This window comes from Zootoca vivipara, chromosome 9 (genome assembly GCF_965207765.1).
Source record: "Zootoca vivipara chromosome 9, rZooViv2.hap1.1, whole genome shotgun sequence".
In the NCBI taxonomy this organism is placed as follows: Eukaryota; Metazoa; Chordata; class Lepidosauria; order Squamata; family Lacertidae; genus Zootoca; species Zootoca vivipara.
Genome location: NC_142592.1, coordinates 42,238,565 through 42,261,164, shown reverse-complemented (window position 1 = coordinate 42,261,164; position 22,600 = coordinate 42,238,565). Strand labels below are relative to the sequence as shown.

General features: G+C 43.8%; 1 protein-coding gene across 1 annotated transcript in view; it reads left to right on the top strand.

The window, feature by feature from the left end:
* The first annotated feature begins 819 nt into the window (after window positions 1–819).
* Window positions 820–22,600, top strand: part of GRAP2 (GRB2 related adaptor protein 2) — a 51,007-nt gene continuing 29,226 nt past the window's right edge. The window contains exon 1 of the mRNA XM_035128253.3: window positions 820–1,183. The gene's annotated coding sequence lies outside the window, so the exon portion shown is untranslated. The remainder of the gene's footprint in view (window positions 1,184–22,600) is intronic.

Here is a 22,600-nt window from a genome sequence, read left to right as displayed (position 1 = left end):
CATTTAAGTGTGGGTTGCCAAATTAAATATGACACTATATTGCATTAATGCAATTAATGTTTCTAGGTTTTGACCCTTTGGGAGGCCTAACCCTTTCCTCACATATTTAAATCCCAATGAAAATCATCCCTCATCCCATCCTTTCCACTGAAATGGCTATTATTCCTAGGAGGGAAATGCAATGCTATTGCCAATTCAATGTAGCAAATAGCATTCTTCAGTCCCTAGAGAACAAACTACTAGATATTACACAGGAGATGCACAAATAGTTTCCCAACACTGGTGATTGCCAGTAGTAACAACCAGTGACTTCGATTTGGAACAAATGGCCTTCCAAATGGTATTGGACTACTGTTCCCATGACCCTGACCGTTGGCATGTTGGCTGGGGCTAATGGGAATTGTGGTGCGACAACAGCTGGTGGTTCCCTGGCTTAGACAGAGATCATAGATATTCACATCGGATAGATTTTTCAAGAGCTTTTAGCCATGATAGCTAAATGGAACTTCTGTGTTCAAAGGCAATGTGTTTCTTAATATTAGGGGTTCCCCCCCAAGCAAGGAGCTCACCCACCACTTGCCCCCGCCCCCAGTTTCTGAACTCTTGTCATGAATATATGCTGTTCTTCTTCACCCATCTAGAAAGATACTTTGCCCCCGTTTCCACCCCCCTGCCCAAATTTCCCCATTATGCCACTGATTATTTCCCATGCTCTGTGATGTTATAAAATAAGAGGAAATCCAAATATACCAGAGATGTGGCAATCCCATGCAGAGGAAATTTCTCAGCTTCACGGAGCTGCAAAACCATACATCACTTGACAGTGAGAAAAAATAATGAGAACCACAGCAGTTAAGTAGCTCTTAGCCAACACCCAGCTTTCCGAGTTGTCACATCTGAGTTCCTCCATGGCTTGTGATTGTGGTTTCCTTCTTAATTGTGTGATTGGCTGAACCTCCTTGAGAGTGGGTAAAGAAGGGGGGAGTTGTAAGTGGTGAAAGCCTGGTGTGTCAGTGAATGGCTTTGAAAAAATTTATACTTTGAGTCTAGTCTGAAGGAGAGAGTGGGGCTGGTCATGTGTCATGGAACTCCATAATAGTTTTACTTCATAAGTTCTGCAAGGACGAGATCTAGTAAAGAGGAGCAAGTCACCTATCTTTTCCAGCCCAATCTGCTATCAGAGGTATGTGGTTAATGTTTGCTTATGGTTAATGAACATTAGGCAGAATAAGTAAGACCTGCAATAAAGGGCTGCAATACATAGTGGTCCTGCCGAGTGGTCTAGCCAGTAGGAATGGGGGAAAGATTCAAATAGCATAACCTACATAATTCACACTTTCCAAAATAATACGGTATGTGGACCAAAATATCCTTCAAAATTTGCACTTTTCTTAATTTTGCACTGCAGTTATCCAGTCAAGCAACATGTACAAAATGCATATACTAGGGTAAAGTGTGCATAAAAATGAAGATACTGGTGAAAACGACATACAAAAATACAATATATTACAGAGAATTGCCATGCAAAAATGTTTATGTAATGCAAAATAGCATACAGTTGTGTAAGTTCGGCCAGTGTTTCTCAACCTTTTTTGGGCCACGGCACCCTTGTTCCGTGAAAAAAATCACGAGGCACACCACCATTAAAAAAGTTTTAAAAATTAACTCTGTGCCGCCCTATATTAACTATAATTATGACTGTAAGAAACACTTGCCAATTGCTGTGTTGGTTGCAATCTCCTGTAATAAGGCTTCACAAGCCGTCCGGCGGGTTAGTGTTGTGTATTGGCGGCCGCCAGGCTCGTTTGCACTGAGCTTTGGGAAAGAGGAGAAATATTGCTTTCCGGCGGGTCAGTGCAAATCGCCCTTCTCATCACCGCACGTCGCGGCACACCAGCCAGCGTCTCGCGGCACACTAGTGTACCACGGAACAACGGTTGAGAAACGCTGAGTTAGGCTACATTCATGTTGAAATGCTGATGAATTTTCATGAGGTCTTTAAAAAAAATACAAACTGATATGGAAATGTGGAGAATTGAACTTAAGATTGGATAAATGAGAAACTGATAGATATTGAAAATGACAGATTTGTCCAGCTCTATTAGCCAGCCATGTTTTATTTTAGGATATTCCATTCCATTCTGCCTCTCCCACCAAAGTTTCTTTCTTCCCCACCACCTGCATTCCCTGGGTGCTGAACATGCTCAGTCCTCACTGGGATGTGTTTTTTTGGTGGCGGGGGTCCCCCTGGGTTTACATTTCCAAACAATTCCTGCCCCCACTTCTGCAAACCTTGGGGTTTGCATGTTGATAGCTGCCTATTGTGTTCATTTTGGCTACATTCCTGTCATAATTCCACATATGAGTGCACTGTTAGGGTTGAAGCAGATGTGAAACTTGTCACATAGCTTACCACTGCAAAGTTAGCTTTTATTTAACAAATAGCTGGTGTTAGGGCAGGGTGTGTGTGTATGTGTGTACCGTGACCCAGATGAGGACTATGAGTTGAGAGATGGGGGGGATGTAACTCTTTGCCGCTTCCACAGTCCTAATTAGAATCCTCCCCCCACCCCCCAGCAGCTGCTATGCTGCAAATGAGAGCTTCCACTTGTTGCAGACAGATGCAAAGGCTCCTGATTCAGACTGAGACTATGGTGGTGCAAGGGTTAAAACCCCACTCCCCACACAGTCTCAATCTGACACCCACCACTACTGCCAGTTGAACCTAAAAGCTAAACCAGCAGCCAGTCCATGAGCTGCTGTTTTGTCAAATAAAATAAAGACAGACACAGCACAAGGGCAAGCTATTGATTCAGCCCTTAGGGCAGGCTTCCCCAAACTTCGGCCCTCCAGATGTTTTGGACTACAATTCCCATCATACCTGACCACTGGTCCTGTTAGCTAGGGATCATGAGAGTTGTAGGCCAAAACATCTGGAGGGCCGCAGTTTGGGGGTGCCTGCCTTAGGGTACAGGCAGAATTACTTCAAGCCATGGGCAGGAAAATACATAGAACAAAGTTAGGCAATGTAGAAGAGAATCCAGCTTCAAACCAGCGCAAAGTAACTTTAGCCCTGGAAAGCTTTTCAGCTGTACATGTGGGGATAGTTTGGTCTGGGTCATAAATTGACCAAATGTCTTGTGTTTGCACTTAGCGCAAAGGGAAGACAAATGGGCTGTTGAGACTTGGTCCCCAAACAAACATAATTAGTTCTTCAAAAGTCATTCTTACGGTCTTCTCAAATTTCAAAGTACATTATATCTAAGGGGGCAACTGCACCAGGATGCGGCATGGTGTGAAAGTAGGTTGGGTGGCTAACCTGTGGCTCTCCAGCCAACATAGCCAATGGTCAGGGATGATGGGGTGTGTGGTGTAGTTCAGAAATATCTAGAAGGCCACAGGTTAGCCATGGCTGTAGCAGAGTATCTGCTGTGCAGAAACTTCATTCTAATCACCCACCCTGCCCTGCTGTATTCTGCTGGTTTTACACAGTATGAGAAGTTGGTTTGTTTTTGTTTTTATCTTCCCTTGTACAACAAACTGTTGCTCTTTCATTGGGAGAGTTGTTCAAAGCAGATGAGGGGATCACTGTTATGTTTATAGTTCATCCCTTGTTGTACTTTGAACGGCTTTTTTCAGCTTGTTGGATTGGCTGGAATGATTCCTGCATTGCATGGGAGTGGACTAGATTCCCGTTGGGGTGCCTTCCACCTTTACTGTTCTATGATTCTAAGTGAGATGAAAGACACACAATGTCATTTTTACACACTAGTGTGATATTCCCAATATTATGCATTATTGGAATGGAAATAACAGTTTGTGGTAGATTAGAGCTCCTTCAAATGGCCCACCTTCCTGACTACATTCTCTTCACTCTTATTTTTATTTTTAACGGAAAAAATATTGGGGGAATGTGATTTTATTTTCCTATGTATTTTTATTTTTGCTGCTCTTCTTATTTAACTTCTCGAATCACCCGGTGGATCACTCTGTTGCTTGTGTTCCATCTCTTTTTCCTGATCTCCATTATCTTCAATTGGTTCGATTTACAGTTCTGGGGTGTTGCTATTTTTTGACAGAGTAAATTCAATCCTCTCCCATTCAGACCATTTTCTCCTTGTGGCAATGGGGCCATCCCAGAAAGTAGCTCGCTGACTTAAGAGGCAGCAGAGTGCCATCAAACACAGGAAGCTGTAGCCAAAGCCCCATGATCCACCTGGAATAAAAAGGTCTGACGCAGTGTCAACTGCATGAGATTCCCATTCAGGCATTAATTTTCTCTTACTGCCTTCAAAAATGCAATCTTCGGTGTAGGTAATTGCTAAAAGATGGCCTCGGTAATGCCAAGAACTTTGGTTGTTCACTATTATTAGCTCCCATCAAATCTGCAGGGTACTAAATTGTTACACCTGTTGTGATTATTGCTACTTCTCGCCTTCCTCCTCCTGGGCTTTCTTGGAGTTTAAAATGTTGCTCCCCCTTGTAGTAACCCAACTTTGACTGGCAGTGCAGGTAATCATTCACCTGACTAGATGCCAACAAATGAGCTCACAGATGGCTTTAAGTCAGGAGTCCCCAACCTTTTGGGGCCTGCCAGGCACATTTGGAAATTGGTTGAGGGAATCGTGAAATACCTATTTTGCAGAAGAAAATCAAGCAAAACTCAGAAGACACATACACCCTAAAGAAACAGACAAAACAACTATTGGCCCCAACGAATAAAACACAGACAAAAGCAGTCAACATCCCCCAAAACAGGCACACTCATCAAATAACAACAACAACAACAACAACAACAACAACAACAACAACAACAACCTATTTAATTTTTAAAATGGGATGGGCAGGTGCTAAGGGGAGGGCAGTGCTTAAGGGCACTGTTGTTATTATTATTTGAATTTATATACCGCCGTATACCCAGAGGTTCACAGAACAAAATCAAAATATAAAACCACAAAATATATAATGCACACAGGTGCCACATTGGGGACCCCAACCTTAAAAGCCTGCCTCTTCCAGTCACTCAACAACACACCCCTTTATTTAGCATTGTTTATTTTGCATTTTCCCAAAGCCATTTAGAATTTAAATTACTTTAAAAAATGATACAAAATCAAAACAATATAGGAACAATTTTTTAAATCATTGCTTGTGATTTGGTGTATTTTTCAGGAGCTCCCTGGCTTGGTCTTCTCTTCCCTGGTAATAGTTCATGTAATTCCAGCAAGGGGAAGAAGGAAGGCTTTATTACTCCTGCTTTAATTGCCCATGAGTCCTGTAAACTTGCACTCTCATTATTGTGATCCATTAGCTTGGGTGGATTAGAGTGAATAAATAAGCTGAATGTTGTTATCCTTCAGATGTGCTTGTTGAGGCATTATTAAGAAGTGATATGACACAGTCGTAGAGCAGAGGTTCTCAAATGTTTTTCTCTGAGCCACGCTTCCAAAATAAAAATTTGCTTGCTCAACACCCAATTTTTTTATTGATAAATACACTGGAAAAGAAAAAGAAGCAACTCCTAGCAATGCTTGATTTATAACATAGAACACAACTACTTTGTAATATGATCAGGGGACAACCAGAAAGTATAAAACAATGCAGCTACATAAGAACATGAATCATTTCCAAAATATAATTATAAACAAGCCTTTTACATACTATATGTGCTTTAAGTTGTATTATACAAACTCAATGAGAGGTGTGAGCTTGCTTTGCTGGGTAATCTCATTTATATTAGGTCTAATTTGAGAAAAAATCATCTCCTCGATAACACAAAGCCTTTCTCTTTTCTGATCTTGAAAACCCCTGTTCACAACAGTATGTCATTAAGAACTGTACAAGTAGCCAGTACTCTTGAAGAGAGGCATGGATACTGTTTCTGGTTGTATATCCAAAACGAGTTTACCGTAGTCACTAGAGCAGGCTGCTTCAACCTTGGCCCTCCAGATGTTTTTGGCCTACAACTCCCATGATCCCTAGCTAGCAGGACCAGTGGTCAGGAATGATGGGAATTGTAGTCTCAAAACATCTGGAGGGCTGAGGTTGAGGAAGCCTGCACTAGAGGCTTAACTTGGGCTGCAATTGACTTCTAGCTGTTGTGGCCATTCGTTGATGAAGATCAGATCGTTCCATATTCTGCAAATATACTACACTATACTATACTATGCTATGCTATGCTATGCTATGCTATGCTATGCTATGCTATGCTATGCTATGCTATGCTATGCTATGCTATGCTATGCTATACTACAGTGAAATGTTTAAATATTTCTTTGGTTGTCCTTGAATCTTCCTGTCACACTAGTCATCCTCTCCTGCCACACCCTTTGAGAACCACTGTCGTTCAGCAAAAACGCTTGAGCATAAGTTCCAGTCGATTTCAAACTACCAGATAGTGCTGCTGTTGCTGTTTATACATGTGCTACATATGTTGGCATCTTTCAAAACCAATCTGATATTATATGACCTTCTGACTTGACAAAGGGATGGGGAAACTTTGGAAACTGGCCTTTGGGGGAGTGGTGCTCCCAGGAGACTTGCATTCTGCTTCCAGCCTCGCTTGGGTGGCTTCCCCCCCCCCCCCCCGGGACCTTGCTCTTACTTTGCATGCCCTTAAATAAATAAATAAATAAATAATTGCCCAGTAGCACCTTACAGGCCAACTAAGTTTGTTCCGGGTATAAGCTTTTGCGTGCATGCACACTTCTTTACGAAAGCTTATATCCAGAACTAACTTAGTTGGTCTCTAAGGTGCTACTGGACTATTTATTTTATTTATTTTATTTATTTCGACTGCGTCAGACCAACACGGCTACCTACCTGAATCTTTGCATGCCCTTCCCTTTTAATCTGCTCTCCCATCTTCCACACCCTAGCCATAACTGGGTCCTCTGATAACAAGGAGGTGTTCTTCTCCTTTGCCCTTTCTCCTTTGCAGTGGTAAATGGCTTTCAGCCTTCAGGATATTAACCCTGCAGTATAAGAAAAGATGTGTGGCCTTATTCAAATGCTTCTAGCACTGATGTCTGGCTAGATGAGCTACATGGAGCCTGCTAATTAAAGCAGCCATGGTTTTGTCCTTGTCATGGGAAAATGATCATTATCATCAAAGCTAGAGTCAGTGGAATACTGTTCTCCTGCAAAAAAAAAGTCAAATCTCTAAGGAAGCGATTGCCTTTGCATTTGAGCTCTCTTTGAAAATGTAATTGTTATCATCAGATTAGGCAGGCCTTTTCAGAACCTTTTAAATACAGCAGCAGAAGAGATTAACTTCAGAGGCTTGTTGAGAAATATACATTATTACGCCTCTGAGATCACAGGTCAGCTATGCAGAAATAAGAAAACAGAGATAATGTTAGCAGCTTGCCTCAATTCCAAAGCTAGCATTGGTAGTGTGAACAGGGAAACATCATTTATTCTCTTGGTGGCAAGCACACATTACCGGTATTTGCAAATAACCTTTAACCTTTAACACTGCAGAAATGCTAACACCTAATAGTAAGACTAATAGCTGGGTGCCACCTATTTCCCCGCCTTTCCTGCTCTTGTTTCACAGTTGTCTAAATGTATTTACCGCCACAGCTTCATTTAAAATAAGACACAAGTGACTTGTCTTTGTTTTCAAACATACTTTGAATTCATTACCATTGTAGCAAAGTGTTCTTCCCGTAATCTTCAAACAGAAAAAGCAGAAGTTTAACAAGTGAGGCAAGAGACAAATTTGTTAATGTTGCCTGTATAAATCCTAACATACTTTGAGCAAATTGCTCTTCATCTGGGGAATCCAATGGTTTTATACTTTTTTCCTTGGAAGCGTGTGTGTATGCTGTCTTCCACTATCAATCCTTCAAACTGAGGCCATTAGCATGATTTTTACTCATCTGCATTTCCTCTGGACCACCGTGATGAATATACTAAACAGAGAGACATTTCCAGAAAAATCAGTATGCAATTGTTTTCCTGTGGAACTATGAACTGGTATTAAAGGTAAAGGTAAAGGTACCCCTGGCCATTAGGTCCAGTCGCGGACGACTCTAGGGTTGCGGCACTCATCTTGCTCTATAGGCCAAGGGAGCCGCCGTTTGTCCACAGACAGCTTCCGGGTCATGAGGCCAGCATGACGAAGCTGTTTCTGGCAAACCAGAGCAGCACACGGAAACACTGTTTACCTTCCTGCCAGAGCAGTACCTATTTATCTATTTGCACTTTGACGTGCTTTCGAACTGCTAAGTTGACAGGAGCTGGGATTGAGCAACGAGAGCTCACCCCGTTGCGGGGATTCGAACTGCCAACCTTCTGAAAAGCTAAATGTCAAAACAAAACTCACAAATACCCTCTAGCTATTCAAAATTATATCTGTAAACAGCTTAGGTGTCTATCTTGGTATTGAGCAGTATATATAATTATTATTACTATTAGTGGTAGTGTTGGTAGTAGTATCTTAAATTACTTGCCACAAAAAGTACCACTATGCTACTTACTCCTACCGTGGTAACTACCCTTGATATTAACAAATGTCTCCTTTGCGCTTGAACTTCTGTGTTTTGGGTTTCCCTCGTATTTTGGTTCTGCTGCTCTTGTGGGGTGCTTTGTTGCATTTTTATTAAGGGCCAGCATAAGCACTTGGCATTCTAGCGCGGCTGCCAGGCCCCAGGTCTATGGCACAGTCTAGCACTAATATTTCCCTGAAATCACATTTAACACAACATTTCCAGCTCCCACCCAGTATTTTGATTTCCCTAAATGCCCTGGAATGGCCCTAGTGGTGGCTAGACTCAGCTGATTTGCACTGCTCAGAAGGGCAGCCTTTCCTTCCTAGCTCTTCCTGCCAATGTTACCAGGTAAGCCACAAGTACTTAGCAATGGAGGAGGGAAACCACTGGGTTGGTCTTTACTCAAATCCACATCCAGCCATGCATTTTTAAGAGCTTGAGCCTGAAGTTCTGCATAGCTTGGCCAACACACAAAACACTGTGTGCTGACCGTACTGCGGAGGAGTCATGTGCCAAGGTAGGGAAGCGTGTGGCAAAGTATCTTGCTTTATCCTCCTCTATGTCAGCTCTGATACCTTTGTAACTACTTATCATCACTTTACAGGTAGCCACCCAATGGCTTTGAGGCAGTTCTCTGGAGGGTTGCCAGCATCCCCTGCTGAATGCCACTGTGTGGTGGAGGGTACCTAGCACTCTAACAGTAGGGCATTGCAAAGTGCCATCAGAAGCACTATTGAATGTGTTCATCTTTCAAAGGATTCAATATGCCCATGCAAAACTTTGAGTGTTGTAGTTGTTTAACTTTTCTCCAAGACTGAATAGCGGGGGGGGGGCAGGGGGGGAGTGGTGGATTCTCCCTCACAGCTGCAGCCCTGCCAGCTGCTGAAGCTCAGGGCAGAAGGTGAGGGAACAGTATTCCCACCAATATTCTCTGCACCAACTTCAGGCTTGTGCAGTTCAGGGGTTCACATTGGGCCCCTTTCTGAGAAAGGGCCCAGCTTTGGATTCAAAGTCTGCATCATCAACCCCCTCCTCCCTTGCGACACCCCATTTCGGGGTCTTATAATTGTTCATTAGTGTGCCCCCCCACACTGTTCTTTCAGCAGGCAGAGTAGAGATTTCTGCAGAGCGTGGCCAAGCATAGCAGAAGGAGACTGCCACCATATCCTACCTGCCAGCAGCAGCATTGATCTGAGGTTGCAATTGTTCTGCTGTTTATTATGCTGCTGCTTGGCATGAAGGGTTGATTGGATACTTACAAGATGTTTATTTTGCTTTATTTTGCAATGTTGTCCAGTTTCATTTTATGTTTGCTGTCTTCTCTTTAGTATACACTAGTTATATGCCCTTCTGAGATTTTTTTTTACTATTCCCCCCCCACACCTTTTAAAATTGAATTCAGTACCCAGGCACTTTCTGTACCTTTTTATGCTTGAACATTATGTGAGCATGGAGGTTTTGTTGTTGACATCATTACATCAAGTAACTTTATGGATTTATTAATTTATTGACCCGTTGACCCGGATGAAGAACACATTGCTTAATGTTTTGCAGCAGCACCTGCAGCTTTCACGTTCCTCTGTCAAATATGGCTAATGCATAAATTATCTTAGAAATTAGTGCTTGTTTTGATTACAACATAGAAAGTTACTGTGGTGTGTGTGTCAGGTATGGTGGTCTTTTTGAAAGCTTGGCCCACTTTTGTATCATAAAAAGGCTGCCTTCCCAAAAATATCTCAGCTGACAAAGAAAGTCAGAAGGGATTCATCTTTCCCCCAAAGTACAAGAGAAACAGAATGATAAAGGCTCGAAAAAATGACAGTGGGTTGAGAATAGCTAGGAGACCAATGAAGGAGGTACACCTTATTAGATGAAGCTTGTAGGTACCGGTAATACCGGTAATATAAAATATTTCAGAATGTTGAGGAGAAGGCAAAGTTCATCCAGGTTATTAGTTCCTGAGAGGGCAAGTCTCTCCATAATTGGATGTGGAAAATAAATGAGTTGCATTTTAGATATTGGACTTCCAAGTCAGCCAAAAGGAAGGAGAGCAGAAGTCCCCCAAATTTTCTATTTTCTGATTTGAAAAGCCTGAAGAAAGAGATGCCATCAGAATCTGAAACTGAATCTGAACCTTGTCCAAGTTCAGTGCCTAATCTTCTGTATCATTATTCTCTCTGTGTCCTATTAAGTACTATGCTTTTCCAGGAAGCATAATTATTCCGCAGAATAGAAGCCTGGGCTGACATTACAGCCTTTTGTATTGCATAAGGCAGCACATTCCTCATAAGCTTTTATTGCACACACCTATACGAAAATCTAGCTTCTTCGTTCAGTGCATGGGGGTTATGAAATCCATCATGTATTGGACCCTTTCAGAAAATCAGATCACCCTTGATTCCATTCACCCAATGACTGGGAATGCCAACATGCAGAAAGGAAATTGTCATCTTCCAGGCAAAGAATGAAAAGTGCTTTTGGAAAGCTTGGTTCCACTCCAGCAGTTTATTCTGGAATTGGCATTCCTTTCCGCCCCCTTCAGTTTTAGCAGAAAATCTAGATGACATGCAGTCGCAGCACTAGCCTTACAGTATCGACTGGCAAGGTACTAATGAGACTTTCCTGGACAGAAAGTGTTTGTAGGATGTTGTATCTACCTGTTGTAAGATACTGTCCTCGTGGTTTTAAAAAACAATTGCCCCTCTGCTGCTGCTGCCACAGTTGACCTCACAATAAATTATCTCAGCCTGGAAATGGCTGCCAAACCAGTCAGATGTTAGCCCAGCCTTTGCCAACTTGGCTCCCTCCAGATATTTTAGACAACTGTGCTGACTGGGGCTGATGGGCGTTGAAGTCCAAAACATCTGGAGGGTGCCAGGTTGCCAGTGACTCTGTTAGTCCTTCAGTGGACATAGCTTCCTCACCAGGACCGATGTAAGGCTACCAGATTTTTTTCAGTGAATCCAGGGACACTTTTCAACTTAAATAGGAATAAGGTTTTGTCAGGGGACTTATGTGTAAATCCAGGGACTGTCCCCGGGGAAATGGGGACGTCTGGTAACCTTAGAGTGATGTCCCCCGGAGCTCCTGGCTCTTGGGAGCAGACATAAGAAGCACTGAGGGCAAAGGTACTTACTTTATACTGATCTCAGTTGTTTCACCAGCCCCCCTGGTGTAAATACAGGGACAAATCATGCACATCCACCCACCACCATTTCCTTAAAGAGTCCTCCTTTCATATCTTATTACTGCTGACCAAGAAGCTGTTTTACATTATGCTGCGTCTGAAAATAGTAAATGGTCGTGCGTTTTAAAATGATTTTGATGTAGTTAAGCTTTTACCTATTATTCCAAAGCATTTCCTATTGCATTAATTTAAGTAATTTTCATGGTAAGCCACACAGCCGGATCCTTTCTAATTAGTACTAGGTATGTAAAGGTAAGGGGTAAAGGGGCCCCTGACCATCAGGTCCGGTCGTGTCCGACTCTGGGGTTGCGGCGCTCATCTCGCTCTATAGGCCGAGGGAGCCAGCATTTGTCCGCAGACAGCTTCCGGGTCATGTGGAAAAAGCTGCTTCTGGTTAACCAGAGCAGCACACGGAAATGCTGTTTACCTTCCCGCTGGAGCGGTCCCTATTTATCTACTTGCACTTTGATGTGCTTTCGAACTGCTAGGTGGGCAGGAGCTAGGACCAAGCAACGGGAGCTCACCCCATTGCAGGGATTCGAACCGCCAACCTTCTGATCAGCAAGCCCTAGACTCTGTGGTTTAACCCACAGCGCCACCTGGGCCCCTTTGCTAGGTATGTAGCAAAGCACAAATTGTAACTAGGGGTGTGTGTGGTGTGTGGTGTGTGTGTGTGTGTGTGTGTGTGTGTGTGTGTGTGTGTGTGTGTTCTCCAAGATTCTGTATTGGGACTGCCATTATTTAATGCATTGATGAGCAATGTGAGCAGGAAAGTGAACTGCAAGCCAGTAACATTTGTAGGGTTTGCAAAATTAATGAAATAGTCAAGTCAGAAGCATAGTATCATGAATTACTAGAGGGTTTTGCAAAACTAGGTGAGTGGGCAATAAAATGATGGAATTCAGTGTTGATGAGTGTAAAGTAATTTACATCAGAAAAAAGTAACCATACATATAAAATGCTGAGTCCTCATTTTGCTGTTACCATCAAGCAAGAAACTGTAGGCCTCATTATAAATTGTTCACTGGAAATGTCAGCTCAGTGCACAGCGACATTAATGAAATAAGAGCAGGGAATGAACAGTATTAGGGAATACTACAAAGGTGGCTGGAAAATATTACACAAAAAATAACAGTGCTAATGCATCCATCCACCATGTACACATATTTGTAATACAATTCAGAATTCAACATTTTAACTTAGGATTTTGCCATTCAGATTTCCACATGAATAGTTTGATTTGGGAACAATGTCCAGGTGTCATCCATAGCGTGTGTAAAAATATATGTAATTCTTCAATCCTACACCTTCTTCTTAGCTTTTTATATATCAGAATGGTTCCCTTGTGTGTGTTCACTTTCATTACACCATTCATGATCTTATTTTACTTCTCTTTCTCCAAGGACATCCCAACCACCATATTAAGGCAGACTGAGAGACAGTAATCTGACCATAGACACCTAGTGGCCTTCATAGCTGTGATAGAATCTGAAGCCTGGCTTCTCATGTGCAAACCCCTAATAATCCAGCTACCGTAATACACGGTAGTTAGTCTCTTATATGTTCTAGCAAGTTCAGCAAGGGCACGTGTCAGGTGTCCAATATGAAATCTGTAAAAGAGATTTTACAGCCAAAACAATTAGGGCCATCTAAAGATGTTCTGCCATCCTATGTGGGGTGCAAAAGTGCAAGGACATCCTTGTGCAAACTGGCACTGCAATGCTATGCACACTTATCTGAGAGTAAGCCCAGTTGAACTAAGTAGAGGTGGATAAGCTTGCATTGTGAATGTGCCTGGTAACCATTGTAAATGCTTTAGGCACACCTACCTAAACTCTACCTTTAACTCTGTGGGTTAAACCACAGAGCCTAGGGCTTGCCGCTCAGAAGGTCGGCGGTTCGAATCCCCGCAACGGGGTGAGCTCCCGTTGCTCGGTCCCAGCTCCTGCCAACCTAGTAGTTCGAAAGCACGTGAAAGTGCAAGTAGATAAATAGGTACCGCTACAGCGGGACGGTAAACGGCATTTCCGTGTGCTGCTCTGGTTCGCCAGAAGCGGCTTTGTCATGCTGGCCACATGACCTGGAAGCTGTACACCAGCTCCCTCGGCCAACAGAGCGAGATGAGCACCGCAACCCCAGAGTCAGTCACGACTGGACCTAATGGTTAGGGGTCCCTTTACCTTTACCCCGTCACTTGTGTACACTCCCACAAATTACAAAAATGGCAGGCAATTAACTGGTATATAGCTATGTTCATATACTATGTTTGCAACCTGGTGCCCTCATAAGCTTTGGGTTACATCTCCCAGCATTCCTAGCAGCACAGCTATGCTGGCTGGGGTTTATGGGAGTCGTAATCCAAACTCATGGTGTCTGGAGATGATGGGAGTTGTAGCCCAAAACATCTGGAAGGCTCCAGGTTGGCAAAAGTTGTCATAGGCAACATGAAGCCAGTGTTGCATAGTGGTTAGGGTGTTGGAGTCAAATCCTACTCCAGGGTTCAAATCCCTGCTCAGCCATGAAGCTAAGTCACTGCCTCTCAGCCTAACATACCTCACAGGGTTGCTGTTGTGTGGATAATAGGGAGAGCAGGAGGCACTACCTTGAGTTCCTTGGAGGAAAAGTGGGGTGTAAAAGCAAATAAATGAATGAATAGGGCCAAGTATCTGTAGGCTCATTCTTACTGCTGCAGACAAATGACCTGGTTAATTTTGACACCCTCACTCAAAATACATGCATGCAGGGCTGGCCCACACATTGGACGAACTGAGCATCTGTCCTTGGTATCAGCCATGGAGGGGACGCTTTTGGTTGTCCTTCACATGCTTCTTAGCAATCTATTATAACTCTGCAGTGGTGCTTGAAAGCTAGCTGCGTAAAATTCTGCTTCTTATACCTTTGTGCTGCTGCTGCTACTACAACTACTACTACTCCTAACATCTATGTAACTAGTAATATTTCAAAAGGAGGGTTGCTACTTATCCCTCCCCTTCTTTGGTCCCAGGGCTGAAGTGACAGCAGTAGTGGCAGGGGTTGGTCCAAGGTGGGATGGTGAGACAATAGAAGGGGCACAGAGTCACAGGGGAGGAAGGGAAGATACAGGGCCATCATTCCTATTGGGTTGACTGGCGCGGTGCGCCAGGGCGCCTGCCCAGCAGGGGGCGCATCAAGGAGGCACACGGAGCCGCCCATGCCTCCGCCTCGCTCCTTTCCCCAGCAGCGGTGGCTGAAGCGAGGTGGTAGCAGCAGCAGCAGCAGCAGCAGCGGAGCTGCCTCCATCGAAGGAAACCTGGACCTGGACCTGGGCTACCTTCCACCCACACTCCTTCAAGTCACAGCGAGCACAGACAGCGCTGCCCCACAATGCTCCGCGGCACCTCATTTGCATTGCTTCCGTTTCGCTTCAGCCGAGCAGGCGGAGACGGAGCACAGCTGGCAGCGTCCCTGCCTGTCGCGCCGTGCCCTCCAGCTGCTCCTGGCCCTGCCCAGCAGAGTGCGAGGGGTGCTGGAGGGATCATCACGCCACAGCGCCCGGTACACTTAAGACGGCCCTGGGAAGATATGTACTATAGAGACAAATCCTCATCCATACCAGTTCAAGGTCTAGAGCTTGTCCTTTATGCTTGCAAGCACTTGCTCCCACATGTGCATAGCATCATGCTTTAACTAGATCTCCTTGAATTTTTGCATCTATGCAGCATGCAGAATAATTCCTTCCTACCGGCTGAAAGTATAAGTGTGGATATTGTATTGAGATTAGAATTAAAGGTAGCCACTGCCTTCAGTCAAGCTGAAAATGTCAGATGACTCATCATGCACTTTGCACAAAGTTTCAATTTTTGCCACACACATTCTAACAAAGAGGCTTGAAGACCTTGTGGTTCCCTGCTGCAGATCCTCATGAGATAAGATCTCAGAGAAGTGGTAGATGGCTGATTACTTTTGCAACATGTGCCTCGGCTGCACAGTGAGGCTGCAGCTAACCTAAGCTGGTGAACAGGCTGCAACATCATTGTCTTCACTGTTGTCATGGGAATGAAAACATGCCATGAATACTAAGAAAAGGGCATCTATGCTTATATTCTTGGCTAAAAAGAAACTGGATTATTCAATGAGTTTGTGGCTATGGCCACAACATGTCATAAGCTAGTGGGTAGGGCTGCCATACGTCCGGATTTCCCGGACATTACCAGGATTTCAAAGGCAGAAGGGGGAATTTCCGGAAGGCAGCGCTACACATGTTCTCATTCACCTTTCTGCAACTAGAAGCCAATTCTGACCTCGCCCTGAAGAGATCGCTGAGGATGGAGGAACTTGGCCGGAACAGAAAACGAGGCTGCGCTTGTTCCCGGATGGTGGGGCGGCGGCGGGGTCCCCGTTACTATCTGACTCCCTTCAATTGAAAATGGCATCCTCTGTTCCTTGAGGGTTCCTTGAGGGATGCATTGTGCTTCGCTGTCAGCCATGCTGAGATAAGCAGCGCTGAGTCCACGTGTACATGGCGCAGCCACTCTGAGAAACCTAACTGGGATTATCATGCAGAATTACAGACTTTTAGCCACCAGTTACATGAGAAGTTTTCACCAAAAATCATGGGTTTTTTTTGGTGTTATTGGGGTCTTATTTTTAAAAAGCTCAACAATTTTCAGGGTGTCCTCATTTTTAGTTTTTGAAACAAGACAACCCTACTAGTGGGTGACCTGGAGAGGAGCCCACCGCTGTTTATACCACTGGTCCATTACCTAGCTATAGATTTAAAAGCCGTGGTGCAGTTAAAGGAAAAGGAAAGAAGATACTCTCAATGACAGGCATAAGAAACAAAAGTAGCAAACCAGATGACTGGATGTGTTTCTGAACAGAGTCAGTTGGAATCTAAGTGCATAGCAACAAGACTTCATGAGATGAAACCAAACAATGGAGCTAAACTCCTGCAACGCCTGTTTCGTCCTGTATCACTGGATAGCTTTTGCAGTTCCTATACTTACTTCCCTCCTTTGCTCATCTGGATTTAAGGCCCAGAAACCATTACTCTTGCTCCAGAAACAATTAATTTAATATTGATAAAATTGCTTAGTTGGCAGATACTAAATCTTAATGCATCTCCTTTGCCCAGCAGCTACTTTCACTAAGCTAGTTTAATTTGTTTAGGCACTAGAGTTCATTCAGGAAAAGAAAAAGTCCCCAAAGAGGGTCAAGTTGTAGGCTTTCTATGGTAACTGGATAGAATTCTGAGGAAAAATACAACCTGTACACCTCACACATTACTGGGCGGGACCCAAGCGGTGAGCACCAGCCCTACTTCCCTTCCCCCCTATCTTGCTAGCCGCTCAAGGCTCACCCACCACCACTGCTGGCTGCAATCTGCACCGCTGCCCTTTTAAGCCTATGCACACCCCCTCTGCTTCTGACTCCCAGCAGTACCCTGGCAAATGACATCATCAAGCTGTGCCACCAAGTTTGGAGTTGGCCACCATGTCGCACAGGGCAGAGAGGCAGGATCCACAGCCAAGGTGGGGGGGGGGAGAAAACCTCAAAATCAGAATACCCCACTTTCAGATCAGAAACTGTGGTGGCTGTATCAATTCAGTGACTGTCCTGGCAGAATCAAGACAGTTGAGGGGTAGTTTAGAGAAAGAAAAGGAAGACATTTTAAGCACATTTCCTATTTCAAATGTTGCATTTTTCAGTTGCTGACTTTTAAGTAGCAAGTGTGAAGCAGAGTGGGGTCCACTACATAACAAATAGTTAATGGGAGGGAGCGTGTTAACTTTGCACTCCACATAATAGATGAAAGGTTAATCTCAGTGATGCCAGAACCCAGATCATGGTAGATTAGTGGTGTATTGTTTGTCTTATGAAGAACATTAGAATAGATTTATCATGATTAAAGCTACATGAGAGACAGAGATCAGCAGGTGGGGAGGGAAAAGGAATATCATCCTTTTCTGGTGCAAAGATGAAGGCTTAGCAGACACCACAGTCACAGAACACTCATCAGAGGGATCATTTACATTCTGGAAATGAATGTTTGGTTGAGTGAATCAGGCTAGAATTGTAGAGCAGTAGCGAAAAGTCTCTCTCTCCCTCTCTCTCCTGCCGACTAGCAGAAAAGAAAATCAGCCACCCATGCAGCACATTTTAATTTTGTTCTGGTGACTATGCTACCCCTGCTCAGTTTAACAACAGCTCAAACTGTTATCAGGGAATACTGAGAAGGCAGGATCGACCATGATCATTGTTGCTCAGGTCTATGGACCTGCCAGTGATAGGAATGTCATGATTATTTTCATCCTCAAGCATTGATTTCCCCCTCACCTTGCAGCTGAATCTAAGATTTTCCTGTTTGGGAACATTTTCCTCCACCCTGTCCTGCAAAGACAGTGATGCGTGAGTGACGAGTGGCCAGTTGTGTTACATTCCTTCTCTACCATCCATCCACTACTGGAATTTGGAATTTTATGTGCAATCCTTACTAATGTCATCGTAAAATCCATATATAAATTCATGAAAGATCAGTCTGTCAACAGCTAAAAGCCACAATAGTTAAATGACGCCTCCATGCTCAGAGGCAATATAACTCTGATTACCACTAGTGATGGCCACCAACTTGGATGAGACAAATTCATGGAGATGGCTACTAGCCATGATGGCTGTGCTTTGACTCCACAGCGGGAAGCAGTAGTGCTTCAGAATATCAGTTGCTGGAAACCACAGGAGGAGAGAATATTCTTGTGCTCCCACAGGGGAAACAGGATGCTAGACTAAAGGGGCCACTGGCTTGATCCAGAAGACGCTTCTTATGTATACTTTTGTTCTTACCAGTTGCTGGGGTGCAGGGGTGGGCAAATGGAAGAAAAGGCCTTTGTCCTCATGCCCTGCTTGTGGGCTTCCCTAAAGTACATGAAAGCCAGCATACAAGCCATAGTTCAAAATAAACCCTTAATAAAGACTTGGATTGATGACTTTCTAAACCCCATAATAACCATAGCAATATTCTCAACCCAGAAAGCACGCAGCGCAAGTAGATAAATAGGTACCACTCTGGCGGGATAGTAAACGGCATTTCCATGTGCTCCTCTGGTTCGCCAGAAGCTGCTTCGTCATGCTGGCCACATGACCCGGAAGCTGTATGCTGGCTCCCTCGGCCAATAACGCGAGATGAGCGCCGCAACCCCGGAGTCGGTCACGACTGGACCTAATGTTCAGGGGTCCCTTTTCCTTTACCTTTAATCCCATTTAATGATTTTAATACATAGTCACTCAGGGAGAAGCTAGGTGTTCCTCCTGAGTAACAATCACCTATGATCTGTAGCAGCAGCAGCAGCAACAACAACAACAACAACAATTTTATTATTTATATGCTGCCCCTCTGATTAGGTTGCCTCAGCCACTCTGGGTGGCTTCCAGCAAAATATAAAAACACAACAAAACATCAAACGTTTAAAACTTCCTTATACAGGGATAATAATAATAATAATAATAATAATAATAATAATAATAATAATACTTTCCAGCTGCTACTGGAAGGAATTTTTTTATTTTGTTTCAACTACGGCAGACCAACATGGCTACCTACCTGTAATAATAATTGCATTATTTATATATGGGAAGACTCCCCCATCACCTCCCTAAATGATTCCATTATTTCTATGGGGTTAAGGTCATTATTCTTTTGAATTTAACAGAGGGGAAATTGAAGTCCATGAGCCAGCAATTAAATTAGCAGTCTGTATTTGGAGTGGGGTGGGCTAGGGTTAATAAGAAGCAGCCCATGGTGTGGACTGTGCTTACAGGTTTTTAATGAAGTGACTGGCACAAATAAATCCATTAGACCAGATGTGAGTAGGGCAGCCGAAGCATCACATTCCGAGATCTGAGGGCAGAATCCAGAAAGCGGGCATTGCAGCCAGCCTTGACAAAGATATATTGGCAACGCTCTGCACAGACACACATGCCTGCCCTGTGTACTTGATCCTTCTCTGAAGTAATAACTGCCCATTAATGACTTGCCATTACACACGTCCTAAACCAGCTGTCTTTAGTCAGAGATGCTACAAGGAAGAGGATGAATTGCTGTATGTGGGACATATCTGAGTGTAGGACAGGAATAGATGGAAGATGAAGAAAAGCTGGACAGCTCCCATTCATAACCCTCCACCAGTTGTGAATTTGCAGTCCGACACTCTTTTATCCATTGGCTGATGAATTGTTGCTCACTACAAAACTATGACAACTGAAAATCTTCCCAGTTCCAAGATCGCACCTTCTTAGGCTTTGCCTCCTCACTTCTTGACAGTATTACTTTCCTGAGCCGAACTAATTAAGAAGGGGCTGGACCAGTTTAGATGTTAAAAAGAGAGCCTGAGGGGCCAAATTCCAATTAACCTCAAATGTTAACAAAAGCAACCTGAGCTGGGGGAAACTTACACTCTTGTTCCTCTCAAAATTCACTTTAATTTTTATAGCTATTTTACATTTCAAGACAGAAACCAAAAGGGTGAAAAAGATACACAAATGACTTTACCTCCTGACACAAAGAATTTGTCAAGAAATCAAAGACGGTAGAATCGTTACTCAGAAAGTGATGCCTTAGTGAGATATTTCTGTTCCTGTTTTGTATATAATAGATTCTTTTAAAAAAAAGAAACTCAGTTGTGTAACGGGAGTCTCAACTATTTCAAAATTGTGTGTGTGTGTGTGTGTGTGTGTGTGTGTGTGTGTGTGTGTGTGATGAACTGACAGGATGGCAGGGAGGAGGAAGAGAAATCCTGCTAAAGGGTTATCTGGGACTGGGACACACTGGGGCAAGCTGGGGATGGGGGAGGAGAGGTTGGTGTAGGAAATGCTCATAGGGTGACAGAGGGTGGTGAGGGGATGGGAGTCAATGCACAGGAACCAGAGCAGCAGGACCCAGAGCCAGGGCGGCCCGTCTCCACAAACATGGTGGGTTCTGAGGCATGAGCAGCGGGAGGGGTGTTCTAGGAAGCTGAGGCAGGCAAGGGTCTAGAGCCCAGTTCCCTAGCTAGCCAGGTGGGGCTTGTTAGCTTTGGGTGGAGGTGTGTGATTCCTCAGCTGAAGTAGGCTCAGAGCAGGTGAGGGTCACCTGCCTCGTCAAGCCCAGATGCTGCAATCAGCAGGCAAAGTACAAAAGGGAAGCTGAGCTGAGGGGCTGTGCTTGCTCAACTGCCCAGGTTGATGGGACCATGGCTTGGATGTTCCAGAGAGCTGTTTGGAGCTGTGTGTGTACAGGACTGAGCTCCAGGTGCCCTGACTCATGGATCAGTTGCAGAGGTGGGAACTTGGCCTGCTGGGGCTTTGGGCCTGTTGATCTGCCAGACTGTGTGCTGCTATTGCTATAGAACTGTGCACTCCAGCGGGACTTGTTGCCAGGTACCCTATGGTTCAGGATGGGGTGTGTATGTTGAAGTTCTGATTTCTGGGGATCTGAGCCAGTGTTGCTGTATTGGTAACAATCATCCGTGTAAGTCCTCTGATAAAGACACAAGTCTGGATCTCATCGCCAAACATCTTTAGGTCTGTTTGTTTTTTAAAAATATTAGCACAAAATGAAAGGCCTTGTAAATACTCATACATGTCTACTGGTTTAATTTTGTTTGTTGAAATTAATCTTATGAGTAAGCCACTCTTAAATTCAAAAGTATATGGCCATCCCTTGTTCTCAATTGCACAAGTGTAAATTTGCTCCCCTTGCTAAACGAAAGTAGCTCAGGCACTAACTGGATATGATGGTGGCAGATTCTGTATTAGGAGGCAGGTTGCTGGTGAATTTCTATAAAATCGGAAGGGTGTTAATACTTAATGCTGGAAGAAAGAGGGTACAAAATTCTTTCTCTGCCCTCACTTTCCCTTTGAAATCTCTCCCCCATATGTTTTTTCTCCAGTGGGTTTCTGAGACTAGTAATCTAAGAGAAAGTAGACTTGGGGGAAGGAAGTTTGGGAGGAAAAGTACGGGTGTGGAAAGCACCTCCTGCCTGTTGTATATTTGCTTTCAAACCCTCCCACCCTTGGGTTATAGATACTGACACATTGTGCCACCATAAAGTGTAGCGAGCCTGTAATATAGTTGCAGGTGTGGCATAAAACTGATTTTGTACAACTGCACAAACCTATATGAAAGGTGAACTTAAAAATAATCATTTTAAAAAATAGTGGGGGTTTGCCCACAATGCATTACTGGTTGTTTTCATTTGTATATATGAAACAGAAATCAATTTTGCTTCATGGATTGAATAAAGGGGGCTTTGTCGTGAGATGGTGCTTGCAGCTGTATAGGAAATTATCCAGCTTATTACATTGCCAGATGGCTGGGCTAATGGGCAGTTCACAGTACCCCTCTCATTGGGATGTTCAGTAGGTAATCGATCCAATCACTGGAACCATACAGTAAAGAGCTCGTTTGGGTCTGGTAGGAGGTGCTCTATTCCAGATAATTCCCAGGTCATGAAAATTAATGTAGCTTCAGGCTGATAATACATTGAGAACATGTATCAAACTGACCTGGCAAAATGCTGGTGCTTTTAATGGTGCATAGAACAGCCCCTGACATGTCCTTTTGCTCTGTGCAATAGACTGGCTGGCATAGACCTCAGTTAACCAGATATACAAGTATTTGTTTGTGCTATCTCTCAATTGATCTTTAAGACTCTGCTCCTTTTAATGAAACTTGGGATTTGTTTGGTTGCAACATCTAGAATTTTGGGAAAGGTTGGACTCAGCCATGCAAAACATGGTTGCTCCCCCAGCTAGGGGCAACAATTGCTTCATCAGTAGACCTTTATCTTGAAATTGGTCATTAGTATCACATTCTATCACATTCTCCCATACCTTTATGCCATAGCTGCCTTGCCAATATGCTTGTCCAGCTCAGTGTTGATGGAGAGGTTTGTTGGGTTATGGT